This window comes from Podarcis filfolensis (assembly GCF_964270895.1).
Source record: "Podarcis filfolensis genome assembly, chromosome: 15".
Classification (NCBI taxonomy): domain Eukaryota; kingdom Metazoa; phylum Chordata; class Lepidosauria; order Squamata; family Lacertidae; genus Podarcis; species Podarcis filfolensis.
The window spans coordinates 48726-75143 of record NC_139618.1 but is presented as its reverse complement, the minus strand read 5'-3'; the positions used below and the strand labels follow the sequence as shown (position 1 = coordinate 75143).

The 26418-nt window shown below is 53.6% G+C and overlaps 2 long non-coding RNA genes across 2 annotated transcripts; one reads left to right on the top strand and one right to left on the bottom strand.

The window, feature by feature from the left end:
- The first annotated feature begins 12841 nt into the window (after positions 1-12841).
- On the top strand, positions 12842-19803 carry LOC310749950. The gene is made up of 5 exons (XR_014541883.1): positions 12842-12874; positions 18855-18983; positions 19169-19475; positions 19554-19620; positions 19716-19803. It is a non-coding gene; the product is annotated as an uncharacterized lncRNA (long non-coding RNA).
- Positions 19804-20420: 617 nt separating this feature from the next.
- On the bottom strand, positions 20421-23697 carry LOC310749951. Its single transcript, XR_014541884.1, has 2 exons — positions 22818-23697; positions 20421-21438 (listed from the first exon to the last, which is right to left on the bottom strand). It is a non-coding gene; the product is annotated as an uncharacterized lncRNA (long non-coding RNA).
- Positions 23698-26418: the final 2721 nt, after the last annotated feature.

Sequence of the window (26418 nt, the reverse complement as noted above, 5' to 3'; positions counted from 1 at the left end):
AGAGGTCCCAGCAGCCTCCTTCCAGGGTGCCGGGCGGGGGGCAGGCATGGGCGTAGCCAGGATTTATGTTGGGGGGGGGGACGGAATCAGCTGGTCAGTTAGTTAAGCAGTTTTTTATTTTATTGATTTTAGGGGGGCAGCTGCCCTCTGTCCTCCCTTGGCTACTCATGGGGACAGGTAAGTCCCGCCCTGCATAATCGATCACAAGACATGGCGCGCGCACACCATTTGAACAGCAATGAATGACGAGCAACTTTTTGGGGCGGGCGGCCCCCTCAAATATTTTCCTGGGGGGCGCAAATATTTTACCGGCCGCAGGAATTGGCTCCTACTCTGCAGACCGTCCCTCCCACCACCATGATGAAAGTGTCCCTGAGCACGTGCAGAGTAAATTTCCATTCCATAAATGAAAGGAGACGCCACTCTGTGGAGATTTGTTAATTTTATTTATTCAATTACGTGTATACCCCGGTTGATTGTAGAAAACATCAAAGCTGTTTGCAAAAAGAATAAAGCAGTAAGATTATTAGTAAAAATCATTTTTTAAAAACTAAAAGCCAGCGACGAACAAAATCTGCTGAGATCATTACGGGGCCCCAGGGAGCCCTCGGCTTCTAATAAGGAAGGTCTTTATTTCTTATGGCTCCTCTGAAAGTGGGAACAGATGGGATCCTGGAATGGGGGGGGGATACATGCGCCCACCACCAACTCCGGGGAATAAAGGGGCGCATTAGACCGACCGGCAGCATGCCTTCGAGCAGGACTTCAAAACGCCTGCAAGTTCATTGCTTCACACTGGGGGCGAAGCAGGCCCAGACAGAGAGAGGGTCATATGGGCCACTTGGCCGGGGCCTCCGATTCCAAAGGGGGCCTCGGTCAGCATATTGATCTATATTTTCCATTTTGTCTTTATATGCAGATACGGTTCAAGCCTTGAAATAAAATTATTTGTCAGCATAACTTTTGTGAAAATTATTTATATACTTACTTATTTTTAAGACTTCAGTTATCCCCAGGGTAAAAAAAAAAGGGGGGGACACATTATCTACTTGGCCCGGGCCTCTGCCTGGCTCTGCAAGGCCCTGGGGCGAATTATGATCTGAAATCCTTCCAGTAAATACACAGAAGACAGGGAGGGAGGGAGGGAGGGAGGGAAGGAGGGATATAAGGTGGTTCACTAGGTGTGTGCCCAGCGTTAACCTCTTCCTTCCAGCCTTAACATCACCATCAGCCTTCGAGGTTAGAGCATCAGGATCTCACCAGTCAGTCGGCTCACTGGGGCCCGACTGCAACGAGGCCTATTCAGTAGAGCCTGATAACATTTGCATAGCCTTCCTCACGTACCACTCCGTACATAGCGACAGGCACATTAGCTGGGGGTGGAGAGAAGATTGGGGAACTGCCTTTCCCCAGCAGCAACAGAGACCTCTGCTTGGCCGCTGAGAAACAACAAATGCAGTATAAAACTAAAGCAATTCTTTGAGTCTCTGGATCGTGCGGGAAACACTTATCGCATGAATGAAAAACGTGTTTGGGCTCCTTTAATATCTTTGGAAAGCTGAATTTTTGTGCCTCCCCCCCCCCATATCTTAATTTCGACGGAGCCTCAGCTTCAGGATCTGTCCTTCCAGCGAGCACTCAGGGCTGATTTCCTTAAGAATGGAGAGGTTTGATCTTCTTGCAGTCCATGGGACTCTCAAGAGTCTCCTCCAGTACCATAATTCAAAAGCATCAATTCTTCAGCGATCAGCCTTCTTTATGGTCCAGCTCTCAATTCCATACATCACTACTGGGAAAACCATAGCTTGAACTATACGGACCTTTGTTGGCAAGGTGATGTCTCTGAAGTTGCCTAGGAAGCTGTATTGTCTACACTGGCTGGCAGCAACCCGCCAGGATTCCAGACCAGGCATGTTCCCAGCTCTACCTGGAGATGCTGCCATTCACAACCTGGGACCTTCTGCAGGCCAAGTATGGTCCCTTCCCTGACAAAGATCACACGCCGAATAACAATGTGATCCAATACTAAAAAAAGTCAGAATAAAAACATAACTTGAAAATAAACAACATACCAAGTAAAGCAATATTCAATAATACTGAATACTCAATACTCCATTAGAATAGTAAAATTAGATAGGAAGGAGGAGGTGAAGGGGCTCCGACAGAGTCACAGAGTCCACTCGCCACAGTCCATAAGGCAGCCTGCAAACTGCACGTTGTAATCGCAAGGAGAAGAGGTGAAACACAGCCCCCAGCACTTTGACCAGAAAGGGGCTTATATTCTGTCTTCTTTCTTACTTTCCTTCTCTCTTATTTTCACTCCAAATCAGTCCTATAGAAGTCTGTAATTGGGGAGAGTATATCGCTGTTTTCTTCTTCTCTCCACCACCAAGAGGAAGGAGGAGGTGAAGGGGCTCCGACAGAGTCAAAGAGTCCACTCGCCACGCTCCTCAAAATCGCCCCAAAGCCTCCAAAAAGTTTTTCCAAGCGCTGCAAACACTATAATTTTCTTTGATTACAATCCCTTATATCACATAGCACAATCTCCTCCTGAATATGGCAAAGAAGAGTGTAGTAGTCTACTATCGTACTTTATAGATCCACCTTGTGTCTTTATAGTCCACTTTCCCGTCGCTGGCTCAAAAACGGCTCAACCAGATTCTTTTGGGATTAGTGGGAAAGGAGGTTAAAAAGAAGGATAAGAATTTATTTTTGTATGCCACGACGGCAGCATGGATTATGTTGGCCCAGAATTGGAAGACAAATGTATTACCAACTATTTCGGACTGGCAGGTTAAATTGATAAATTATGCGGAACTGGCTAGATTATCAGGGAGAATACGAGATCAGGAAGACCAGAAGTTTTCTGAAAATTGGAGTAAATATTTGGTGTATATAAGAGATAATTGTAAATCTTTAAAGACCCTGGCAGGGTTTGATTAACTTCAACAGCATATGGTTAATTAGATAAACGAATAAAATGCGAGATGTAATGAAATTATAAGATACTTACCGAAGGGGGGGAAGGAAATCTGAAGCTCGGCAGAGCTAAAGGTTTTATATGAGATCTATTTGTATAACAAATGTACATAAATGTATTCTGGTTGAAAATCAATAAAAATTTATTTTTTTTAAAAAAAGAATCGTAAAATTAAATATATGCAATAATAATCGGACAGTTTACACTTAACAATTACAGTAAAGAATTACTAAGCTATAATCAATAAAAATGATAGCAAGTCGCAATGCATAAAATACCACCAAACATACAAGCATGTCAGGCTCTAGTAATATCTCCATTTGCAGGATTCCTTTGGTAAGTACCTAAACAGAGCAATGAGGAACTGTTAATAATAATTTAAGCGACTTAGTGCCTGAAGTGAAGAGGAATATCTGGTTGGCGTGAAGCTTTATGGTGTGGTTGTCGTGTCTGGGACATCATGTATACTGTCCTTTTGTATTTTTATTTCCCTCTGCACTGCCCGGTTCTCAGTGAGCCTGACTTTGGCCTTTAATTGTAATTGATTTATCTCACAGCTAACCTGTAGCAAAAAAATAATAACGTTATAAATTGATATACATTACATCTCCTAATACTGTAAAAAGGTTTTCTTCCGCCCTTTCCCCCCTTGCGGTTATATGTTATGTTGCATTTTTTGTTGTGTAACGTACGTTGGGAATCAGTGAAATATTGGATATAAACACAACCTTGTATTCAAATCATATGCCTATTTTTATGCCCTTTAAGAACAAACGTGTGGAGCTTCTTGTGTGTGTGAGTGCTTGTGCGTCCTGGAGGCGGCCGGCGAGGGGTGAACGTCGGCGGCGGCCGGGGCGGCGGCCGGTCAGGGTTCCGTGCCCGCGCGGCTGTCTGTGGAGACACAGGGCTGCCCGCGCGGGCCGGCTCTCCTGCCGGGCGCTCCCGTGCCGTCCGTCCGCGCCGCGATGTAGCTGGGACGTCCTCCCCTCCTCCTCCTCGGGCCTCGTTCTTCCTGGCGGCAGCGAAGCGATCGGGGGGGCGGCTGATTGGGTCGGTCGGTCGGTTGGCCGGCTGGCTGGCTGGCTGGCTGGCGAGCAGGCCGTTGGTTCGGTCGGGCGTACGTTCGTTCGAGAGGGCTGGCTCCGCGTCGGCTCTCCCGTTGGCGTGCGGCCGCCGTTCTTTCGTGTCCCGCCCGCCCTACCTCCATCGCCGTGGCCGTCCCCTCCCTGCCAGGCAGGCAGGCAGGCAGGCAGGCAGGCAGGCAGGCAGGGTGGGCGTCCCTTGCTTGTCTGCCTGCCTGCCTGCCTGCTCTCCCCCGGGTAGGCCGGCTAGGCACCTCTCCCTCGCTTTAGAAGCGCCCCCGTGTGGCCGCCGTAGAGCAGGGCGGCCATTCCTTGCCTGCCTTCTCCCAGGTAGACCGGGTAGGCGCCGGTTCCTTGCTTTAGGAGCGCCCTCGTCTCCCGGCTCTGAACTCCCCTTCGGTCTGCCGGCCGGGGAGGCTGGGTCTTGCCGGTCTACCTCCGAGGAAGGGAGACTTCCCGGTCGGCCCGACGGAGGCCCGGTGGGCTCCTCGCGTCCACGCTCACGCACGCCTGCCGGGCTGGGGCTTCCAGCTCTACCTCGAGGACAGCCGGCTTCCCGGTCTTCCCTGCTTGGGGCTGGGGAGCGCCGGTCCACCGCCTGACGGCCGGACTGGTACCGCTGCCCGGTCTACTAGCCGGTCTATCTCCGAGAACGGGAGGCGGACGGAGGCGAGGCGAGAGCGGTTGGCGGAGGGTGAGAAGGCAGGAGAAGGGCAGGCTTCCGTGGGGCTGTGCGGTTCTGGCCGCTGCGCGGTCCAGGGGAGAGAGGTTGCCGGTGGCCCCGGTCTACCGGCCGTCAAGCGGGGGGGGGGTTGGTCGCCCGGTTTTCCAGGCGGAATGAGCGGAAGCGCTGGCCGTTTACCTTGAGGGGCGGCCGGGTCTAGCTCCTCGCCGAAGGGGCCGGCAGCGTGGCCCGTTCTTCCTGCGGCCGCTGGCGATTTTCCTCCGGTCCACTACCGGCCAGGGAAGCTGGGACGTGGCGGTCTCCTCAGGACGGAAGGCTTTCCCGGTCTACCGCTGGGAGGTCTGTCCGCTGCCCTGTCCCGCCGTTCTCCGCCCGCCTGCTTGCTCGCTCGCCGCAGGGTCTGGGGCTTTCAGGTTTACCGAAGAGGAGAAACGGCTTCCCGGTCTGCCCTCCATGGGGCCGGGAGGCGCCGGTCCACTAGTTCTCCGGTCCACCGTTCTCTGCCCGTCCTAGGCGACTGGGGCTTTCCTATCCTTCCTGCTCTTCCTCAGAGAACGGGAGGCCTTCCGGTCTACCGACTTGAAGGAGCGGCTCTGCCTGCCTGCCACCTCGTCGCAGTGCCTAGGACTTCCAGGTCTACCTCAGAGGATAAACGGTTTCCCGGTTTACCTTCCTTGTGCCCGGGAGGCGCCGCTCCACGGTGAACCGCTGTCCGGTCCACTTGCTAGTTGGACCTGGATGAGCCCGGTCTACCTGCCGGGCGATCGAACATTGTACGGACACGTGGAAGGGGAAGGTTACGCTCCGCCTGAACACCGGCCGCCAGCCGGCCCGCGGAGGACCCTCCCCGACGCGACCGTCGCTGTCTGGTCACGGACGCGGATAACGACGTGGGCCCTGTCCCCACTAACCGAGCACGGGGTCCGCCCCACCGCAGGGCAGTCCCCACCCTCACTCCCGCAAGAAGCTGGGAAACGCTGCCGCGGCCACGGGAGCACAGGGGCCGCTCGAGGGTCTCAGGTCCTGGAGCCGGGGTCGCAGCCCACCGCCAGCCGCTCTCCCACCTCGCCGCCCCTCTCCCGGCAGAGACCCGAAGGCCAGTGGCACGGGATCGGAGAAGGAGGCTGCTCGCCGCTGCTCCGAGGGAACCGGGTCGGACGCCGCGCCTGCCCCGCGCCGTGGGTCTACACTGGCCGTGGAGCGCGGTTGGGTCGTCGTCGGTTCCCCCCGGAAGAACCGCGTCGGACGCCGCGCCTGCCCCCGCCGTGGGTCTACACTGGCCGGGGAGCGCGGTTGGGTCGTCTTCGGTTCAACCAGAAGTACCGCGTCAGACGCCGCGCCTGCCCCCGCCGTGGGTCCACACTGGCCGGGGAGCGCGGTTGGGTCGTCTGCGGTTCTCCAGAGGGTCCTGAAAACCCTGTCGCCAGAAATCTCCGCGCGCATGCCGTCCTTGCCCGGCGATAGCTAACGACGTCTCGGGCGCCGGTCTCGGTGCCGCGAGAGGCCGGCGTCTCGGAAGCCCCTGGCGGCCAGACGCGCCAGACTCACTCCGGCAAGAGGCTCCGCAGCTCCCCGGTCGTGCCGGTCTACCCATGCGCCGGGGTGGCGTTAGACCGAGACCGGCGCCCGGCCTTTCTTCTCGGCGACGGGCGGAGGGTGCGAAGGCCGGAGAAGGGCAGGCTTCCGTACGTCTGTGTGGGTCCGGCTCCTGCCCGGTCCAGTTGCCGGTGGCCCCGGTCTACCGGCCGGCAAGCGGGTTTGGGTGGGCCAGCCTTCTTGGCGGAAGTAGCGGAAGCGCTGGCCGTTTTCCTGGTTGGCGGCCGTGTCTAGCTCCTCGCCGGCCAGGGTGCTGGGCCTTGAAGGGCCCATTCAGAGAACGCGGGCTCTCCCGGTCTACCCACCGAAGGCCCGGTCTGGACCGCCACCGAGGGAGGGGGGTTGTCAGCGTTGCATGTTGTCTCAGCCCTTGTCTCCTTTCCAGACTGCTGGACGTGGAGGCTGGGTCTTGTCGGTCTACCTCTGAGGAAGGGAGGCTTCCCGGTCTACATGCCGGAGGAGCTGCGGCGTTGCCCGGTCTCCCGGCCCTCGGCTCCGCTTCGGTCTACCGGCAGGGAAGGCTGGGGTTTACCGGGCTTCCTGATTGTGGGGCTTCCCGGTCTACTTGCCGTAAAGTGCTGCTCTGCTGGACTGCCTGGCATACAGCACAGCACCTCTCGACAGTCTACTCATTGCCAGACCTCGGAATGCCCGGTCTACCAGCCGGATCGAGCGATCGTGCTCGCGGGCAGGCGAGCCGCCGCTCCACCCAACCACCCGGTTCGGGTTCTTCCATCCATCCTTCCATCCTCCGGTCCCGTGCGTGAGGCCCCCGGGCGGCCGGCGGAGGCATCCCCCATGCGAAGGGTGTACCTGTCCGTCGCTGGTGGTGCTGGGTGGGAATAGACCGGCGGTGGGTCGACAGGCGCCGTTTCCTTGCTTTAGCAGCACAACCATGCCTGCTTTCCCGCAAGTAGACCGGGTAGGAACCTGGCGCAGTGGAGCAGTGAGTCAGGGTGTTTATCCCCTGCCTGCATGTCTGCTTCCAGGTAGACCGTGTAGAAACCTGGCCCTTGTTGAGGAATGCTGGACAATAGGCAGGTAGGCACGCAGGGGGTGTGGCTGTCCCATGCCTGGCTTCTTTCATGTAGACCGGGCAGAAACCTGGCCCTTGTTTAGGAGTGCCAGGCAGGCAGCAGGCAGGCAGGCAGGAAGGCAGGGGGGCTATAACCTGCCTGCTTGCTTGTTTGTTTGTTTGTTTGTTTGCTTGCTTGCTTGCTTCCTTGCCTGCCTGCCTGCCTGCCTGCCTGCCTGCCTGCCTGCCTGCCTGCCTGCCTGCCTGCCTGCCTGCCTCCCCCCCAGGTTGACCAGCTAGGCACCCCTCCCTCGCTTTACGAGTTCCCCCGTGTGGCCTCCTCCTCCTCCTCCTCCTCCACACGAGGGCGCTCCTAAAGCAAGGAACTGTCGCCTACCCGGTCTACCTGGGAGAAGGCAGGCAAGGAACCGCCGCCCTGCCTTTCGCCGGCCACACGGGGGCGCTTCTAAAGCGAGGGAGGGGTGCCTAGCCGGTCAACTGGGGGCTTGGGGGAGCAGGCAGGCAGGCAGGCAGGCAGGGGACGGCCACTCTGCCTGCCTGCCTTCCTGGCCGGCGCTCCTAAACCAAGGGACAGGCTCCTGCCCGGTCTACCTGGAGGAAGGCAGGCAGCGGACGGCCACCCTGACTCCCTCCCTGCTCCCTGCTCCCCGGCGCTCCTAAACCCAAGGACGGGCGCCTACCCGGTCCACCGGGGGGGAGGGGGACAGGCAGGCAGGCAGGCAGGGGACGGCAGACAGCCGCGCGGGCACGGAACTCTGACCTACCGCCACCCCGGCCGCTGCCGTTCACCCCTCGCTGGTAATTTAATAGGTCCATACACAACACAAAACACTGTTGCTGTAGGTAGGTTTTATTTTGTTTCTTTTTTATCTTATATTTTGGAAATGTAAATCTGGGGTTTTTTCCCCCTTTTAATTTTGTGGGGGTCCCCAAGAGAGTAGGGTCCTAAGCTATAGCTTGTTTAGCTTATATGTAAATCCGGCACTGCGACACAGGACTGGCATTCGCCTTTTCATAAGAGAAACCTATCTGGCATCTTTCGTCACAGATGTTGGATGCGGACCTTCAGAGGTGAGGCCTGGCTACAAGTTCCTGATGTTGCAAAAATGGACTTTGATGGAGGCTGAGGCTTTCCCCATACGTTTTGTCGCCTTTTACATCAAATGCGCGTTTGCTTCCTCTTCCTCCAGAGTAAGAGAGGTTTCTCTCAACTGAGGACAACAAAGACGAGGAACACGATGGCACGTGGAACTGTTTTCCCGGGGGCTCCAAATGCACTTCTGCGGATTCGTTTTTAATTTGCCCCCTTTTGTTTTAATGAAGGTGAAGTGCTTGCTGCAAAGTGCTTTTAGAGCAATCTTCTGCAAAGTAGCAATCCGGAATGATTCCCTGTGATCCTTTCACTCTTCCCTCCCCGCCCCTCCGCGCCCCCACCCCCCAGTCTATGGCAACGAAATTCCATATCGCCCTCTGCTGGCCAGTTCAGGAAGGCTTCAAAGCTCATCCCCCCAATAAGGGACTTTCTGAGATCAGAATGCGTCGAAATTAAGATGGGGGGGGGGGGAGGCACTAAAATGCAGCTTTCCAAAGATATTAAAGGAGCCCAAACACGTTTTTCATTCATGCAATAAGTGTTTCCCGTACGATCCAGAGACTCGAAGAATTGCTTTAGTTTCATGCTGCATTTGTTGTTTCTCAGCGTTCAAGCAGAGGTCTCTGTTGCTGCTGGGGAAAGGCAGTTCCCCAATCTTCTCTCCACCCCCAGCTAATGTGCCTGCTGCTATGTACGGAGTGGTACGTGGGGAAGGCTGTGAGAATGTTATCAGGCTCTACTGAATAGGCCTAGTTGCAGTCGGTGGCGAGCAACGCGCAACGGCCCCAGTGAGCCGACTGACTGGTGCGATCCTGATGCTCTAACCTCGAAGGCTGATGGTGATGTTAAGGCTGGAAGGAAAAGGTTAACACTGGGCACACACCTAGTGAACCACCTTGTATCCCTCCCTCCCTCCCTGTCTTCTGTGGAGGGATTTCAGATCATAATTCCTGCTGGTGGTGGTTCAAATGCGAGTCTTCGCCCCAGGGCCTTGCAGAGCCAGGCAGAGGCCCAGGCCAGGTATGCTGACAAATAATTTTATTTCAATCATAATAATAATAATTTATTATTTATACCCTGCCCATCTGGCTGGGTCTCCCCAGCTTGAACCATATCTGCATATAAAGACAAAATGGAAAATATAGATAAATATGCTGACCGAGGCCCCCTTTGGAATCGGAGGCCCCGGCCAAGTGGCCCATATGGCCCCCCCTCTGTCTGGGCCTGCTTCGCCCCCAGTGTGAAGCAATGAACTTGCAGGCGTTTTGAAGTCCTGCTCGAAGGGATGCTGCCGGTCGGTCTAATGCGCCCCTTTATTCCCCGGAGTTGGTGGTGGGCGCATGTATCCCCCCCATTCCAGGATCCCATCTGTTCCCACTTTCAGAGGAGCCATCAGAAATAAAGACCTTCCTTACTAGAAGCCGAGGGCTCCCTGGGGCCCCGTAATGTTCTCAGCAGCCCTTCGAGATCTCCCCGCTTTGCTGTGTCTTGACAAATCCCGACCGGGGGGGAGGCGAGCGGGCAGGTGGGCAGGAAGCTGAGCTGAAGTCAGGAATGAGATGAAGAAGGACGTGGGGGGGGCATTAACCCGAGGTTTATTCTGCTTGCCCTCTCTCCCCTCCCCAGCCACTCTAGAAGAGTTCTGGGGCTCCAGTGAGTATGGGAAGCAAAATTCAACCCTCCGATCTGGAAGTCCCGTCCTTCCCTTCATGCGAAACCGGCGCTGTTACAGGTGCCTGCAATACTCGCTGGAACTCCCTCCAAGCACTCTAAAAACCAGCGGCGAACAAAAAACATACCAGCAAGCTGAATATCTGGGCAGGCTCGTCTAAACAAAATGTTTTCAGCAGGCGCTTTCACTGCGCTCCTTTCGGCACCTGCCGCTATTCAGATTGCTGGGGTGTTTATTGTTCGTCGCTGGCTTTTAGTTTTTAAAAAAATGTTTTTTTACTAATAATCTTACGGCTTTATCTTTTTACAAACTGCTTTGAGGTTTTCTACAATCAAGCGGGGTATACACGTACAGTAATTGAATAAATAAAATTAACAAATCTCCACAGAGTGGCGTCTCCTTTTATTTGTGGAATGGAAATTTACTCTGCACGTGCTTAGGGACACTTTCATCAAGGTGGTGGGAGGGGCGGTCTGCAGAGTAGGAGCCAATTCCTGGGGCGGAGGTTCCTTCGCCCCCCAGTAAAATATTTGCGGGGGCCGCCCGTCCAAAAAAGTTGAGGGTCATTCATTGCTGTTCAAATGGTGCGAGCGCGCCATGTCTTGTGCTCTATTAGGTGGGGTGGGACTTACCTGTCCCCATGAGTAGCCAAGGAATCAAGAAAAGAAAAAATGCTGAACTAACTGACCAACTGCGTCGCAGATTATTCTGTCCCGTCCCCCCCGCCAACATAAATCCTGGCCACGCCTATGCCTCCCCCCCTCCATATTTATTCAAGTTGGCACCCGTGGTCTGCAGTAGCCAGCAGGCTCCGTTGCCTCTTCCGCTTAGCCATCTATTTTCCTCCATAGCCTACTCTATCTCCGCCAGGGACTCGGTTCAGATTAATAGCAGGAAAGTACCGGGCTTCTATTCAAATAGTGGGAGGCGAGGAGAGACCACTATTTCTAACAGCAAGAAGTGAAAGTTTTTTGTTAGATTTTTTTAAGAAGAAAAAGCGTTGGTTACTAAACCGCTCCTTTCTCACAGCATCATTATAAAGTTGAGGTGTTGCAGCATGTAAATGCATTTAAAGTGTGTTGGTTGGTTTATTGATTAATCAGTTAGATGCTGGGCAGTTAATCATTCGATTTGCTAATCTCTTGGCAGCCCTGAGGGCAAGGGAGGGGGCACAGAAGGACCTGAAACTGGCAAGGAACAGATGTCCTAAGGCCTTTAAGGAGAGGGAGGAGTCTGCACCCTCCGAAACCATACACCCCCCCCCCAACATGACAGGGAACCTTCCTCACCCAACTCCCTTCCGCTCTGCAGCTCAGCCTCCAGGTTTTTCTGCATCCCTAAAGATTCCCCCACCTGAAGGCACCTGTTTTCCCCAACCAGTTTGTCTCTCCTACCACCACCCCCGCCCCAAACCTCCTTTTCTGCCGACACTGCTGCTCCTACTTCCATCCCTTTAGGTCCTGCATTTCAGCTCCTCTCTCGGTGTCCCTCAGTCTCCACAGTTTCCTTCCTGACACCCCCTGGCCACGAGCCCAAGGGTCTGCAGAACTGCTTCCAGCAGCCCGGTGCTGCTTCTCACATGAAGGCATTGTTAAGGCGCGACGGCCGAAAGTGATACTCATGCATCGTGGGGCGAGAGGGGTCAGCCTGGTGTCCATTCCACTCTTTACAACTTGAGTTTCCGGTAACAAAAAAGAAATAGTCTCTGAGCATGCGAGGAGTCACGTCTGTGCTGGTTCAAAGGCAGCTTGAGTTCCAGCAGTTCCTTGCTTTAACAGCACCCCCGTGCCTGCCTGCCTGCCTTCCGCCAGGTAGACCAGACAGGCACCCCTCCCTTGGTTTAGGAGCGCTAGCGAGGCAGGGTGGCCGTGCCCTGCCTGCCTGCCTACCTGCCTGCCTGCCTCCCCGCCCCCCATGTAGACCGGGTAGGCACCCCTCCCTCTCTTTAGGAGCGCCCCCGTGTGGCCGGCGCATGGCAGGGCGGCGGTTCCTTGCCTGCCTTCTCTCAGGTAGACCGAGTAGGCGCCGGTTCCTTGCTTTAGGAGCGCCCCCGTGTGGCCAGCATCGTAAGGGCAGGGCAGCCGTTCTCTTCCCCTTCTCCTTCGTATCCCTTTTGTTGTCATGATCGTGCGCGCGCGAGGGCGTAAGTGCGTGCGGTCGAAATGGGGGATGCGTGCATGTGTGCCTGCCTGCCTGCCTGCCTGCCTCTCTCTCTCTCTCTCCGTGATCTATTTTTGGTCTGTCTCTCTCCCCTGCACGCAAGCACACGGAAGGGGGGGCGGAAGTGGTTTTTGGGGTGTGCGTGTGCGCGTTGGAGTGATGTTTTGTGTCCATCTCTCTGTCCCTGTCTGTCTCCCCTGCACACAAGCGTGTGTGCGGTGTACTTGGCTCCTTCGTCTCTGTCTCCCCCCACACAAGCACATGCTGTGTAGCCTGTGTTTGAGTGTATGCTTAGTGTGAGAGAGAAATTTTGTGCCCTTCTGTCTCCCTCCCCCGTAAACAAGCGTGTGTGTGTGTGTGTGTGTGTGACAGAGAGAGAGAGAGATTTTGTTTCTGCCTGCCTGCCTGCCTCTCTCTCTCTCTCCCCCCCTCCCCCCCCCCGCAAACAACCAAGTGTGTTTACCAAGTGGTAAAGCGAATGATTAGAGGTCTGGGGCCGAAACGATCTCAACCTATTCTCAAACTTTAAATGGGTAAGAGGGGAGACCGGGAAGTCGTCTGTCCTCCAAGGTAGACCTGGAAGCCCCAGACCCTGAGGCAGGCAGGCAGGCAGGCAGGCAGGCAGGCAGGCAGGCAGGCAGGCAGACTGACTGGGGTGACCGGGGACGCGAGGAGCCCACCGCGCCTCCAGCGGGACGACCAGGAAGCCTCCCTTCCACGGAGGTAGACCAGCAAGACCCAGCCCCCCCCCCGGCCGGTAGACCGGAGGAGAGTCGAGGGCCAGAAGACCGGGCAACGCTGTCAGCCCCTTCAGCAGGTAGACCGGGCTTACTGAAGTCCGGAGGCCAGTAGACCAGCCAGCGGTTCCACTCCCTATGCCAGGTCGTCCGGCGGAGCCGCGCCTTCCTTCGGCAGGGCCGCGGTGACCTGGCAGGCCTTCGGAGGGGTAGCCCGGGAAGCCTTCCGTTCTCGGAGTTAGACCGGCAAGACCCAGCCTCCCCGGCCAGCAGACCATAGGGGAGCCCAGGGCCGGGACACCGGGCACCGCTTCTAGCCCCCTCCTTTGGGGGTGGGCCAGACCGGGGGGACGGTTGACGCGAGAAGCAGACTGGGCCTAAGGCCGGTAGACCGTGAGGCCCGCCGTTCTCTGAAGGGGGCCGGCAAATCCCAGCCTCTTCGGTGAGTCGACCACGGGACAGCAGTTCCAGGCACGCCGCGGGCTGGACCGGTGTCCCCCAGGCTCAAGGAGGAGTGACCGGGAAATCGTCTGTTCTCCGAGGGAAACCGCAAAACCCCAGCCTCCCCGGCCGGCAGACCGTGGGACAGGGATCGCAGCCCCGCCGCCGGGAAGACTGGGGCCCTCGCGAGTAGACCGTGCGGTCCGCTGGCCTCTAGCGGGTAAACTGGAGAGGACCACCCACCCTCGCTGGAGGGACCGAGAAGCTTTCCATCCGTCCGTCCTCCCAAGTGGACTGGAAAGCCCCAGCCGCCTCGGCCAGGCGGAGAACGGCCGCTGCTTGCAGCCCTGCCGTCAGCTTGACTGCCCGACTTCCACCCGCCGGCCGACTGACCGGCTGGGGGGACCGGGCAGCGGACAGACCTCCCAGCGGTAGACCGGGAAAGCCTTCCGTCCTCTGAAGGGTACCGCCACATCCCAGCTTGCCTGGTCAATAGTACACCAGAGGATAGCCGCCAGCGGCCGCAGAAGAAACGGACCACGCTGCCGGCGCCTCCGAAGGGGAGCTACACTCAGCCTCCTAAGCTCCGCCGCCACCCCCCAGGAAAACGGCCAGTGCTTACGCTCCTTCTGCCGTGAAGACCGGCCAACCCACCCCCGCTTGCCGGCCGGTAGACCGGGGCCACCAGCAACCTCTTCCCCTGGACCAGCCAGGGGCTAGACCTACACAGGGCAAAGCTTGCCCTTTGCCGGCCTTTGCATCCTCCGCCAGCCACTCTTGCCTTGCTTCCGTCAGTCACGCAGAAGCAAGAGGACAGGCGGCGGGAACGGTCTACTGCCACCCCAGCTCCGCCCCACGTTCGAGGACCATGCTGCAGGAGGAAAAGAATGGACCCCTAGACACTATATCGCTGATAAAGAGCAGGCTGCTTCTGGAAGAAAATGGGAGCATCCAACATCATGCTGGCTTAGTCAAAATAGATGTAACCATTAGGAGTTCAGCGGGACTCCTAAACGAAGGGACAGGCTCCTGCCTGGTCTACTTGGGGGAGGGAAGGCAGGCAGGCAGGCAGGCAGGCAGGCAGGCAGGGGACAACCATCCTACCTGCCTGCCTGCCTGCCTGCCTGCCTGCCTGCCTGCCTGCTTGCCTGCCTGCCTGCCGCTTGGCACTTGTTGGAATCAAGCCCTAATCAGTCAGAGGAATTTGGCCACTCTCCAGGTGCCCGGCTTGGATTCCTTGTTGATCTCCCCCGTCAACGACTCCCGGCAAGACAAGGCGAGATCCCGGCGATCCTTCCCAACGTGAGAAGAACACAACCATTCCTCCCCCATCCCCAGGGAGGGGAAAGAGACAGACAGAAATATATTTACATGCCTTTATTTCTGTCTTTCCAGCAGTGCAGAGAAAACATGTCTGCACTCTTTCTACATCAACAGCAGAGAGGGAATAACTCCACCCATGTACTTCCAGTACAGGGTCATGTGACACTCTGAGCTAACATCCGGTGCTCAGTGCACAGAATAGACTGTTCCTTGTTCCCACGGTACAGTCCCAAAACATCAACATCCTGTTTGGCTTTCCAGCCACCTGGAGCACTCAGCAGCATTGCTCCTTTTTCGTAACAACCTCCCCCAAAAGAATCAATGCGTGTTGCGGCAAGCAAATCGTGATCCAGAGAAGAAAACAAACAGTTGTTATACACATAACACTCCCCTGTTGTTTCAGTTCCACCCTTGGAACTCCCCACCACTGGTTTCCCCAGTGTACCTCTCTGGTTGTCTGGCTTCCAAGGAATGAGTGCATCTGCATTACCTTGGCTAGCAACTGTCTGTTGTGTCTTTGTCTCTGACTTAGACACAGCTCCAACCTGTCCCCGGTTGTTTACAACAGCAACACATGCAACAGCTAAGTTAGCAAACTCTTCTGAGTACCTTTTGGGTGGTTCACCCTTTGTAACTCTCTCAGACCTGCGTAAAAGGTGCTGATCCTCTCTGCTCACTGGTTCAGTCTCAGGACTCTTAGGAGAACCAGTTCCAATAGTAAACAGTGGTTCATCCTTCACCTGTGAAGGTCTATCCATTGTGTGAGGCTTCCTCTCAATGACTGTGACAACTGAGCTCTCTGAGCTATCACTGTCACTCTCAGTACCACTGTATTCTGTAAAATCATCATCATCATCTGAATCGTACTCTGTGGGAAATGTGTGTACTATCACTCTCTCCTGTTCAGGAGCACTCTCTAGAAATTTTGTGAGAATCACCTGACCAGATTCAGACAAAATTACTCTGTAGAGACCCTTTTCATATCCCACAAAAATGCCTCTGGCATTCTTTACTCCACCTGGAGCTTCTGTCCTCACATGAGACCCAAAAACCTTGAAATGGGCAACAGAAGGTTTTCTCTGGAACAGTTTCTCAAAAGGAGAACTTCCCAACTCTTTTGAAACCTTTCTCACCCACGCGTAACAAAACGACATGAGTGACTCCGCCCAGAACTCATGTGGCAGATGTGAACTAAGCAATTGCGCATTCATCCCCTTTTGCAATTCTTTGTTCACCCGTACACAGACACCCCTGTTCCACGCTTCCGCTGAAACAGCAACCTTGTGTCTTATCCCTTTCTTCTGCAGGAACCTCTGGAAATCCTGTAAAAGAAAAATTTGCTTCTCATCTGTGAAAAGACAATCAATGTTAGCATCATGCATATCTTTAACCTTGTCACAAAACTCCTGAAACCTTTCTAAGGCTTCCTGTGGCCTTTTTAACACATAAATCCAGACAAAGTTAGAGAAATGATCCACACACACAAGATAACATCTTGTATTGCCTCTAGATGGTTCTAGAGGACCAATCACATCAGCATACACCCGCTGATACGCTCTGTCGACCCTGGCCACCTTCTTGGCGCTCGTTTTGGTCACACCTGCAAGAGAAATCAAGTTAGACTCAGAATTACATTCCATGTAATCACTTTGCTCAAAAGTCAACAAATACAGTCCATCTTTCTCTCTGGCAGAAAGATACAACTCTCCATCTTTGAAGATCTTGCAGCTCTCAGCATCATAGGACAGTTTCAGTCCTTTCTTTGCAATCTGCGAAACACTCAGCAGATTGAACTTCAATTCAGGAACCAAGTAAACATTGTGTATAGTCAGGTTCAGACTCTTAAGATACACAGTTCCTATCCCAGTCGCCTCCAGCTCCTGACCGTTGGCTAGTTTCACAGCGAAGCTTTGCTTCTTAAACGTTGAAAAAAGTTCTCTGTGTGGGGACATATGAACAGAACAGCCCGTATCGATTATAAACGAGTTTTCAACCTCTGGCGTGGTTCCTTTCGCCATCAGGGCCTTTGCAGGTTTTACCGAAGACTTGGTATGACCTTTGCCTGCTGCCTCAGGCTTTGCTGAGCGGCCCTTAGCTCCTTCTGGCTGGCGTGGCTTCTTGCAGTTCCGCTGAAGATGCCCAGCCTGTCCACAATTGTAACATCGGACAACGTACAAAGCTACAGCAGTCTCTCCAGTAGCAACATCAGTGGGGGAATTAGAACTCCGTTCCTCCCTCCCCCTGTCCTTCACCTCCAGTGCAGCAAGCCTGTCGTGTTCATTCAAAACAACGGCAGACACCCTCTCCGCGGTCAAATCGTTTGCCGGAAGGGAACCAAGCTGACTGGCAACCATTTTGTAAGTCCGATTTAAGCTGTTTATCATCATGAAGCAAAACACTTCCTCCTGCAGACGGAAATTGCGTTCCACCATCTGTTGGCGCAGATATTTCATTTCCGTCAGGTGCGCTTGAACATCTCCATCAGGCGCAAGCCTCAGATTAGTCAGCTTCTCAAAATACAGTAACGCTGAAGAACCTGCATCTCTCTGATGTGTTCTACGCAGCGTTTCCCAAATCTCACACGCATATTCCAAATCCTGAATATGCACAAGTTGATCATCCGAGACACACAGAATTATAGCCGTCCTGGCCTTCACATTCTGTGATTCCCAACCTCGGGTTGGTGCTTGAGGGATGGGGTTCTCAATCACCCCAAAAAGCCTCTGATTCTGCAGCAGGGCCTTCATCTTTACAGACCAAGATGAATAATTGTCATTAGTCAGGGGAGGCGGGTAAGGCAAAGCTCCCCCCTTTCTGGCATCCATTTTGAATCCAAGTCTCAGCTCTCTCTTTCAAGCCAGCAAAATCCAAAAGTCTCTTTTGAGCTGTTTTTCTGCCTTTCCGGCAGGCAATCAGCAAGCTGTCTCAAAGTCCTTGCAAAGAAGCGAAGACTAAACAACTTCTTTCGCCTTCCCAGGCTCTGACTGAGCCAGCCCCACGTGTCAGTAACTTTCCACTGTACTGACCGTCGTTGCTTAGCAACTGTGCATACCTCTTCTTTATCTAGCCACAAGAATCCCTGGTATGCAAGCCTTTGCTCTCAGAGCTGTTTTTCCAAACGCAGCTCTCGTGAACCAGAGAATAAATCAATCTGCATTCACACTTTCAGCCTGATATTCAGCATACCTTTTTGGGGCTCCGATGCTTGGAAAACACCCTCTCTCGGTGTCCAGCCGTCTGTTCAGCTTCTGGCTGCAATGCAGACATTATCTTCTTTCCTTGGTGCAGAGGATGGCACACGATCCATCAACCTCTCACCTCTCATGCTGATTCCCATGGATCAGATAACCAGCGGCGTCTGCTACCATATGTTGGAATCAAGCCCTAATCAGTCAGAGGAATTTGGCCACTCTCCAGGTGCCCGGCTTGGATTCCTTGTTGATCTCCCCCGTCAACGACTCCCGGCAAGACAAGGCGAGATCCCGGCGATCCTTCCCAACGTGAGAAGAACACAACCATTCCTCCCCCATCCCCAGGGAGGGGAAAGAGACAGACAGAAATATATTTACATGCCTTTATTTCTGTCTTTCCAGCAGTGCAGAGAAAACATGTCTGCACTCTTTCTACATCAACAGCAGAGAGGGAATAACTCCACCCATGTACTTCCAGTACAGGGTCATGTGACACTCTGAGCTAACATCCGGTGCTCAGTGCACAGAATAGACTGTTCCTTGTTCCCACGGTACAGTCCCAAAACATCAACATCCTGTTTGGCTTTCCAGCCACCTGGAGCACTCAGCAGCATTGCTCCTTTTTCGTAACAGGGACAGGCTCCTGCCCGGTCTGCCTGGGGGAAGGGAAGACAGGCAGGCACTCCGGGTATCGGTAGCACCCAGGGCATGGTGGAGGCTGGGCGCGCAGCACCAACCCCCCCCTCGTCCACATGCTGGGCACCGACCCAGGTAAATATACTTCATTTGAAGGGAGGGGAAGCATTGCTTAGCAGTTAGAGCACCCCTTTGACCTGTCGCCCCCCGACCTCCCCTCAGGCTGGTACATGAGCTCCTTGGAGCAGCAAGCCAAGCCGCCTGCCGCCCCTGCCCGACTCCACTCCCCGACCCTGAGTGCCGCGGCCTCAGGTTGTGAGCTCCGCGCCTGGTACAGCATGGCCGAGACAGGTAAGCTTGGGGCAATGGAGTTCGGAAATCCAACAGGCCCAGAGCCCCCTACTTGGCCTTTTCCCCGGTGTGGTGGAGGAAATGCCCCCTGGCCCGGTTCTCATAGTTCCGTATCAATATCACATAATACGTTTCTAAACTGCAGTACGTATCGTATCATGTAATTTCTATTGATTGATTTCTAGACTACCGACCCGCCTGCTGGGGTTGGCGTAAAGAAATACCATCCTGATCATTCTTATCATGACATTTAGTGGTGCCCTGCTTCTCGTCCCCTTTTGAGGACTGATAAAAACGAGAGCGACTGAGACCAGATGGCAATCCGCAATCCACGCTGAGTCAGACTAGATGACCGCCAGACCCTCACTCTTCCCCTGCAGGACTCAACGGGAGCTTCACATTGCAGCTGAGCCATGGTGAAACTCCGCCTCGTCCTCTGGCGCCTGGCGCCCCCTGCTGGCCTCCACCAGAAGAGTCCCGTGCGCTTTCCAGGTGGGTCTTGGGCTCCTCGCTCTCGCCGGCCGGCTCCTTCACCGGAGCATGTCAAGAGCGCTGTCTCCCCCTCTACAGGTGACCTTCTCCTCGGTGGTGAGCGTGGCGCTGGACAATGTGCAGTTCAGGAACTGTGGCCCCCAAAGTAAGGCTTTCTTTTCCACCTCCCCCAAACCCAGCCAACCAGATAGACTGCCTCTGGGCTTGCAGGATCCCCATTCACCGTCCCAACGTTTCCAGGTCCCCGGAGCTGCGCCCCAGACAAGCGCCCATGCCTACCAAGCAGCTGCGTGACTCCTGCCCGCCATTGTGATGGCACCAAGGACTGTGGCGAGGCGGCAACGATTGGGGTGGCAGTGAGCAGTCGGGGGGCATTCGAGGTCGGGGGAATGTGGGCACCACTGGAATGGGGGAGGGCAGAAAAGGCACCCCTGGGACCCACCCACCTGCCTTTCTCCCCCAGAGACCTTCCTCTCATGCTTCTTTGAGGAGGGCTGGTGCAGGTGGGCAGCGGATGCCAACCAGAACCTCTCCTGGGTGAGAAACTGCAGCTCCCAGGCACCACCGTCCCCAGCCCGCCCCACCCGCGACCAGACCACCACCACGCCGGAAGGTGGGTGCTGGTTGTTAATATGTAGAGGATGTCAGCAAGGTTGAACCTTTCCGTAAAGAAGCTATTTGAATCAAGTCTTACCAATTTGGGGCATGTGCAGAGTTCGGCACTGGGTGCTTTCTCTCTCCAGTTGGTAGGCATGACAGCTGACAGCCTTCAGTTCTCCACTGGGTAGACTGAAGAGCTTTGTGATCTACCTGAAGGGGATCAACAACCCAGTCTACCCAGAGCCAAAGGCTGCCTGGTATGATGTTCTGAACTGCAGATCCAAAGGTGGTCTTGTGGGAGTGGTTGGGTGCAGGCGTACCACAGATGGAAGTCAAACTCCAGAGTGATCAGTTCTAGTGCTTTATTAAAAGCTTTATTACAGCAAATCAGTCTGCCAGGCCTCCCACCCTTTACAGTTGCAGGACAGACACCTCAGCAAGGAGTTAGCTTGTCTGCACCCAAGCAAACGTTCATACATCTTTATACACAAAGCAGCATACTTCACTTCGGCCAGAACTTCCCATCACTCCACTTGACCAGATGGGGGCATAGGTGGCAAAAACCAAAGTCTTACAGCTAGCTCCTCTTTCTGGACTCCATGCACCCGAAGCCCCCAGTTAAGGATAGCATCAAAACAAGCCAATTAGCTTATATGAGCTCATCACTACAACAACTACCTATTAATTGTGGGGTTGTCTTGACTACCAAAATGGTGTTTGCAGAGCTTCCAGAACAGTTCACCTTTGGTTCAACACAACCCACCCCTTCAAGATAACCCTAACAATCTACACGCCCAATCTTCCGCAAGTTCCTCGGGATCTAGAAGGAGTGGAGTTATGCAGTGAATCTGTTACTCAGCTTACAAGAAAAACCCACAACAGCAATGCAAAAATATGCAATGAAGCAATCTCATAGTTATAATTGTAACAAAAATCACCAGTAAGTGGTGCCACCCCCTGCAGTCCTTGGAACCACCCCTGGACCATGGTCCTCCACGATTCATGTTCCAATCAGGCTACCTTGGCACAATCTTGATATAAAGCATGCACCATCTTATTTAGCTAGACTTATCTGAAATATATGTTCTAATACACAAATCATTTTTATTTAACAGCTTGAAATATCACAAAAAGCCTCCATGTCCATGTTCTGGTTATCTGCGTGCAGAGCCAACATTATATGAGTCACTGTTTGCTGCCAAACAATAAGTCCAATCATGGCAGAAACTTCTGCTGCCCCGGTGAGAATTCATGACTGCCAAGCTCCAGATCCACATGAAGTACAGGAACATTCTGGCACAGGTATGGATACAGCCAGCAGAGGAAACCTAGGACCAATCCCTATATCCACTCCAGTGGCAGCCTATTAATGAACAAACAAATATTGGTTAGGTCCTCAGAGAATAACTTGCACCTAAATATTAGTAAGACAAAGGAGATGCTGTTGGACTTCCGGAGGAAGAGAGGGGAACCTGCCCCATTGTATATTGGGGGGGTTCTGTGTGGAGAGAGTCCCCTGCTTTAAATTCCTGGGAGTTTACCTTAGTGAGGACCTCACTTAGAAAATCTTCTGCCCTCGGGCAGGAGATATAGAAGTATAATCAGTCGTACCAACAGGCTAAAAAATAGCTTCTGTCTGTGGGCTGTTAGGCTGTTGAATGGAAAATAAGATAGCAAAATTGACTTGCAAGGTGGTGTGTTGTTCGATAAGCACACAGAGTGCAACGAGATTGAGTGTTTTGGGGGGGAGGCTTGTTTAATTTCATTGTACACAGGTTATATAATGACAATAAAGGTATTATTACTCTGGGCACATCATCGCCTTGTCCAAGCTGGGCTCAAAACTTCAGTGGTGTGCAGTTGATCTTCTCCCAGCCTGGTAGGAAAATTATTGCAGAGCATGGAGGATCAGATTTACTTCTCATTTCACACACCCCAAGTACTTGCACTCATCCCAGGGCTCACCCAGATCTTGGGGTTATTGTACCATAAGTGCCAATAGCCATCCAAAGCCCCAATTCAGTGGGGACCACAGCAGGAGCTGTACCTATCAATCCTTCTCTCAAGACACAGAACCTTCTGAGGCTCATGTAGACAACTGTGCAGCAGGCGACACTTTCCACACTCAAAGAACTGGAGGAGACACCCATCCCCCCCTTAGCTTTTCCACAGGGGATCCCTTTCCAGTCTTCCAGTTGTTAGACAGCTGTAATGCATCTTCCAGAATGGGAGCCCACCCCTTCAGGGTTTTGGATGACCCAGGCAGAATTTGGATTTGCTGTTTCAGTAATCCTGAGTTTCAGGAGCTTTGACTAGATGATTCCTAGTCTCTTACAATTTTGTGGTTCCAATGCATGATACCCGCTGCTAGGAAAAACAGCAGCTCCTTTGAAGAGCTGAGTATCCAACCTCACAGCCCTCATGTAGTGGTGCAACATCTGGCACTATGTGGGCTTACCATCAATACCAGAAGTGCTTAATGGTCTCCCTGGAGAACGTCCCCAAAAGAAAGTGGTGGTCAATGCTAAAATGGCACTAAAGAGGTCAGGCAAATGGAAATAGCTTAGGATCCCATTCACCACTGAGAGAAGAATGGCAATCCAACCCCTTGAGAGGCTGCAAGGGAAATCTTGAGGAAGGGTTCCCTTAAACCCCAACACAGGGTGTTCAGAGTACAGACTGTGGCCCTACCCTACTTTTACAACCAGCTGTCGTTAGAGTTGGAGGGGTGCAAATGCTTACCTGCATGGACCACTGCTCAAGGACAATTAGAACCTGGCTTGGTCTCCCAGCATCCAGACTTGTGGCGTAGTTTCACATCAAGGTAAATGATGGAGGTCCCTGTTTGCAATGGCTGAGATGGAGCATACGGAGCCTGCATAGAGAACACCTTCATAAATTGCCTTTAAGCAGGTCGGCGAGCAGTCCTTAGCTGGGAACTTCCTGGCAAAGGAACTGAAGGTAATGGAACATCACTTCAGAAACAGAGGAAGCTTCCTGCATACAACAGGGGCCCTGAGTGAAAGATGGATTGATGAAGCAGGGGAGCACATTGATGGAGGGGGTTAGAAGAAGAATAAAAAACACCAAACCAAGAGGCATGGTTGCACATGTTTTCTGTCAGGAAGGGATTACTTTAACTCTGTAAAACTCTGGATAAATGTGCTCCCAATATGAAAATGTCTAGCCAGAGGCAGAAGACTTGACAGACTCTACAGAGGTGGATGCCATACATCTGAGACCCTGAACCAATACAAGGGTGTTACAGTAGTCTACAGACACTGTGCAACAGAAACTGCAAGTTACATGTCACTTCAGTAAGACTGCCATGGAGTGAGCATAAAAGAACTGTTGCTTTTAGGAATAATAGGAAAGAAATATTTCAAGGCGCCATCACCATGGGTTGTGATCTGAGGGCTGTATGCTGTATGCTTACAGCATTGTCAAACAAACAGCCTCCATCCAAACAGATAGAAGAGAGCAGGATTAAAAACTAGTGCTACAAAACACACCATAATACAAAATAAACTAGTCACCCCCCAACAATTCCCCCCCCCCAAAAATAAATAGCCTAATGCCTTGTCCCGCCTCAGCCGGCACCTAGCAGTTGACTTAGAACTGGTGCAGAACTGATTTCTGCCCAGTGCTCTGAATGTCAAAGTGAAGAAATTCAATGAAGCGCGGGTAAACAGCGGGAGTAACTATGACTCTCTTAAGGAAAATGGCAGCTGATGATCTGTGATGTTATACTGATCGATCTTCAGCGGTCTTTTCCACGTGCCTATCCCTACCTCCTCGTGGTGAGTTTCAGGCAACGTCTTTAGGCAGCAATGTCTTTAGGCGGCTAACAGGGAAGGCTTATCTGAACCTCTGGGTCCGTGCCAGAGAGGTTCAGTTCATCCTCACCCAGACCCTTTGCGGGTATGAATCCTTGCGGAACGGCAAAGAGGTGGTGAGTCATCGGACCGTACCACCCGGGTGAGGAGCAGCTCCCGTGCTGCTGGGCCTGGTGTAGTTCCTGTGGTGGAACAACCAGTTTTCATATGCGAACACCCAGATTGCGAGAGAGTCTTTAACACCAAGACCGGACACGGTGTCCATCACTGACGAGCCCACCCAGACTGGTATGATGCGCAACAAAACACGCATCAGGTGAAAAGGAGATGGACCCCCGAGGAAACAGCACTGCTGGCTAGAGAGGAGGCCCAACTCCTAACCTCGGGGGCACGCCATATGAACCTAGCCCTGATGGTGAAATTCCCAGAGAGAACAGCTGAGGCGATAAAAGCCCATAGGCGCCAGCAGGCCTACCGGGAATTGGTTGCGACGTATACCCAGGAACAGCTAGAGGTGGTAGACGGACCAGCCCCTCAACCTGTGGTGGAAGCTTCGAATACCCAGTGGTGTGACAGGCTGATACAACACCTGCAGCAGCTCCCCAGAATGCCAACCACCACGGAACACCTCGTGCGATTGGAAAGGCTGAGTGCCACCGTCGGGTCGAGGATGCTCACCGACGTGTATGAAGAGCTGTCCCTGGTTGTGCGGGGCATGCAGGGTACGCGACCCTGGAAGGCGCAGAGAGGGGAACAAAGTAGCCAAGAACAACAGACGTCCAATAGGCAGAAGAGGCGAGAGCAATATGCCAAATTCCAACATCTATGGCATAAGAGTCCCACTAAATGTATTAAGTGGGCTCTTGATAAGAACAGGGACGTGCCAATAGAAAATGGCGCGAGCTTCTTTCCGTACTGGGAAAAGCTAATGACCAGGGCTCCGGACTGCTCACCCGGCCCTGGCCCCAGGAGAGATGTTATAACATCCTTATGGGAACCCATGACGGCTGCTGAGATTAAGAGAGCCATATCATCGGTCTCAACGGCGCCAGGACCTGACGGTATGACCGTGGAACAGGTGAAGAAGCTGCCTCTAGGTGTGCTGGAGCGACTCTTCAACCTAATAATGGTATGTGGGAAATGCCCCCAGTCGTTGCTGGTGGCTCGAGCAACTCTGATTCCCAAAAAAGATCTTGCCCAAGATCCGGGAGACTTCCGCCCCATAACTGTCTCCCCAGTACTGACCAGAGTCTTTCACAAGGTCCTGGCTGCGCGGTTGACTCGGGAAGTCGACCTAGACCCCAGACAACAGGCCTTCCAGCAGTTCGATGGGTGTTCCGAAAACATCTTTCTCCTGGACATGGTACTTCGGTACCACAAGCAGTGGTCGAAACAGTTGTATTTAGCATCCCTGGACGTGGCGAAAGCGTTCGACTCTGTGGCCCATAGTACCATCAAGGAAACCCTTCAGATGATTGGGATCCCCGACCCAATGACACACGATATAAGTGATGTCTATAACCGGAGTACCACCGTACTTTCGTGTGGTGGCGCAACCTCCCAGGAATTTCACCCCAGGTGTGGGATGAAGCAGGGTGACCACATGCCGCCCTATTTATTTAATATGATCATGGACCACCTCCTTCGGAAGATACCGAAGGAGGTAGGGGCTGACCTGGGAGAAGGCGTGACAGTGAACGGTGTAGCCTTTGCAGACGACCTGGTGTTTGTGGCGTCTACACCAGTAGGGCTACAAACTACCATCGACATAGTGGGTAGACATCTAGCACTATGTGGCCTCACTGTAAACTCTGGGAAGAGCTTGACAGTATCCTTGGAAGTCATCCCCAAGGAGAAGAAAATGGTGGTGAACCTGTGGCAGGTATTCACCTGTAACAGCAAACCGTTGCAAGCTCTCAAGCAGTTGGACCAGTGGCACTACCTGGGCGTGCCCTTCACGCCAGAAGGACGCATGGCAACTCAGCCTCTGGACCATCTAAAGGAGCTTCTGGACACCATCGGCAAAGCTCCCTTGAAGCCTCAGCAATGGATGTTTGGCTTTTGTGCTGTCGCTATACCATCAGCTCTCTATGGGCTCAACCACAGTGGGACTGCTCAACAGAGTGGACCACTGTGTGAGGACGGCAGTGAGAAAGTGGCTAGGTCTCCCGGATAGTACGGCCGTCGCGTACTTCCACATTAAGGTCGGTGATGGAGGCCTAGGAATTCCGGCAATGCGCTGGATGATGCCACGACTTCGTAGGGGTCAGCTCCTACGACTGCCACTGGTAAGGACGGAGCAGTCTACATCTGGGACCTTTCTGAGGTGGGAGCTCTCTCTGTTAGAGGGGCGGCTACTAGAGAGGGGAAACTGCCTGTTCCCAGCTCAGGCACAAGAACACCGATGGGCCAGTCTCCTGTACCAATCAGTTGATGGTTGTGCATTGAAGGAGTCTGGGAAAACCCGTAGCCAGCATGACTGGGTCTACGGCTGCACTAAGTTCCTG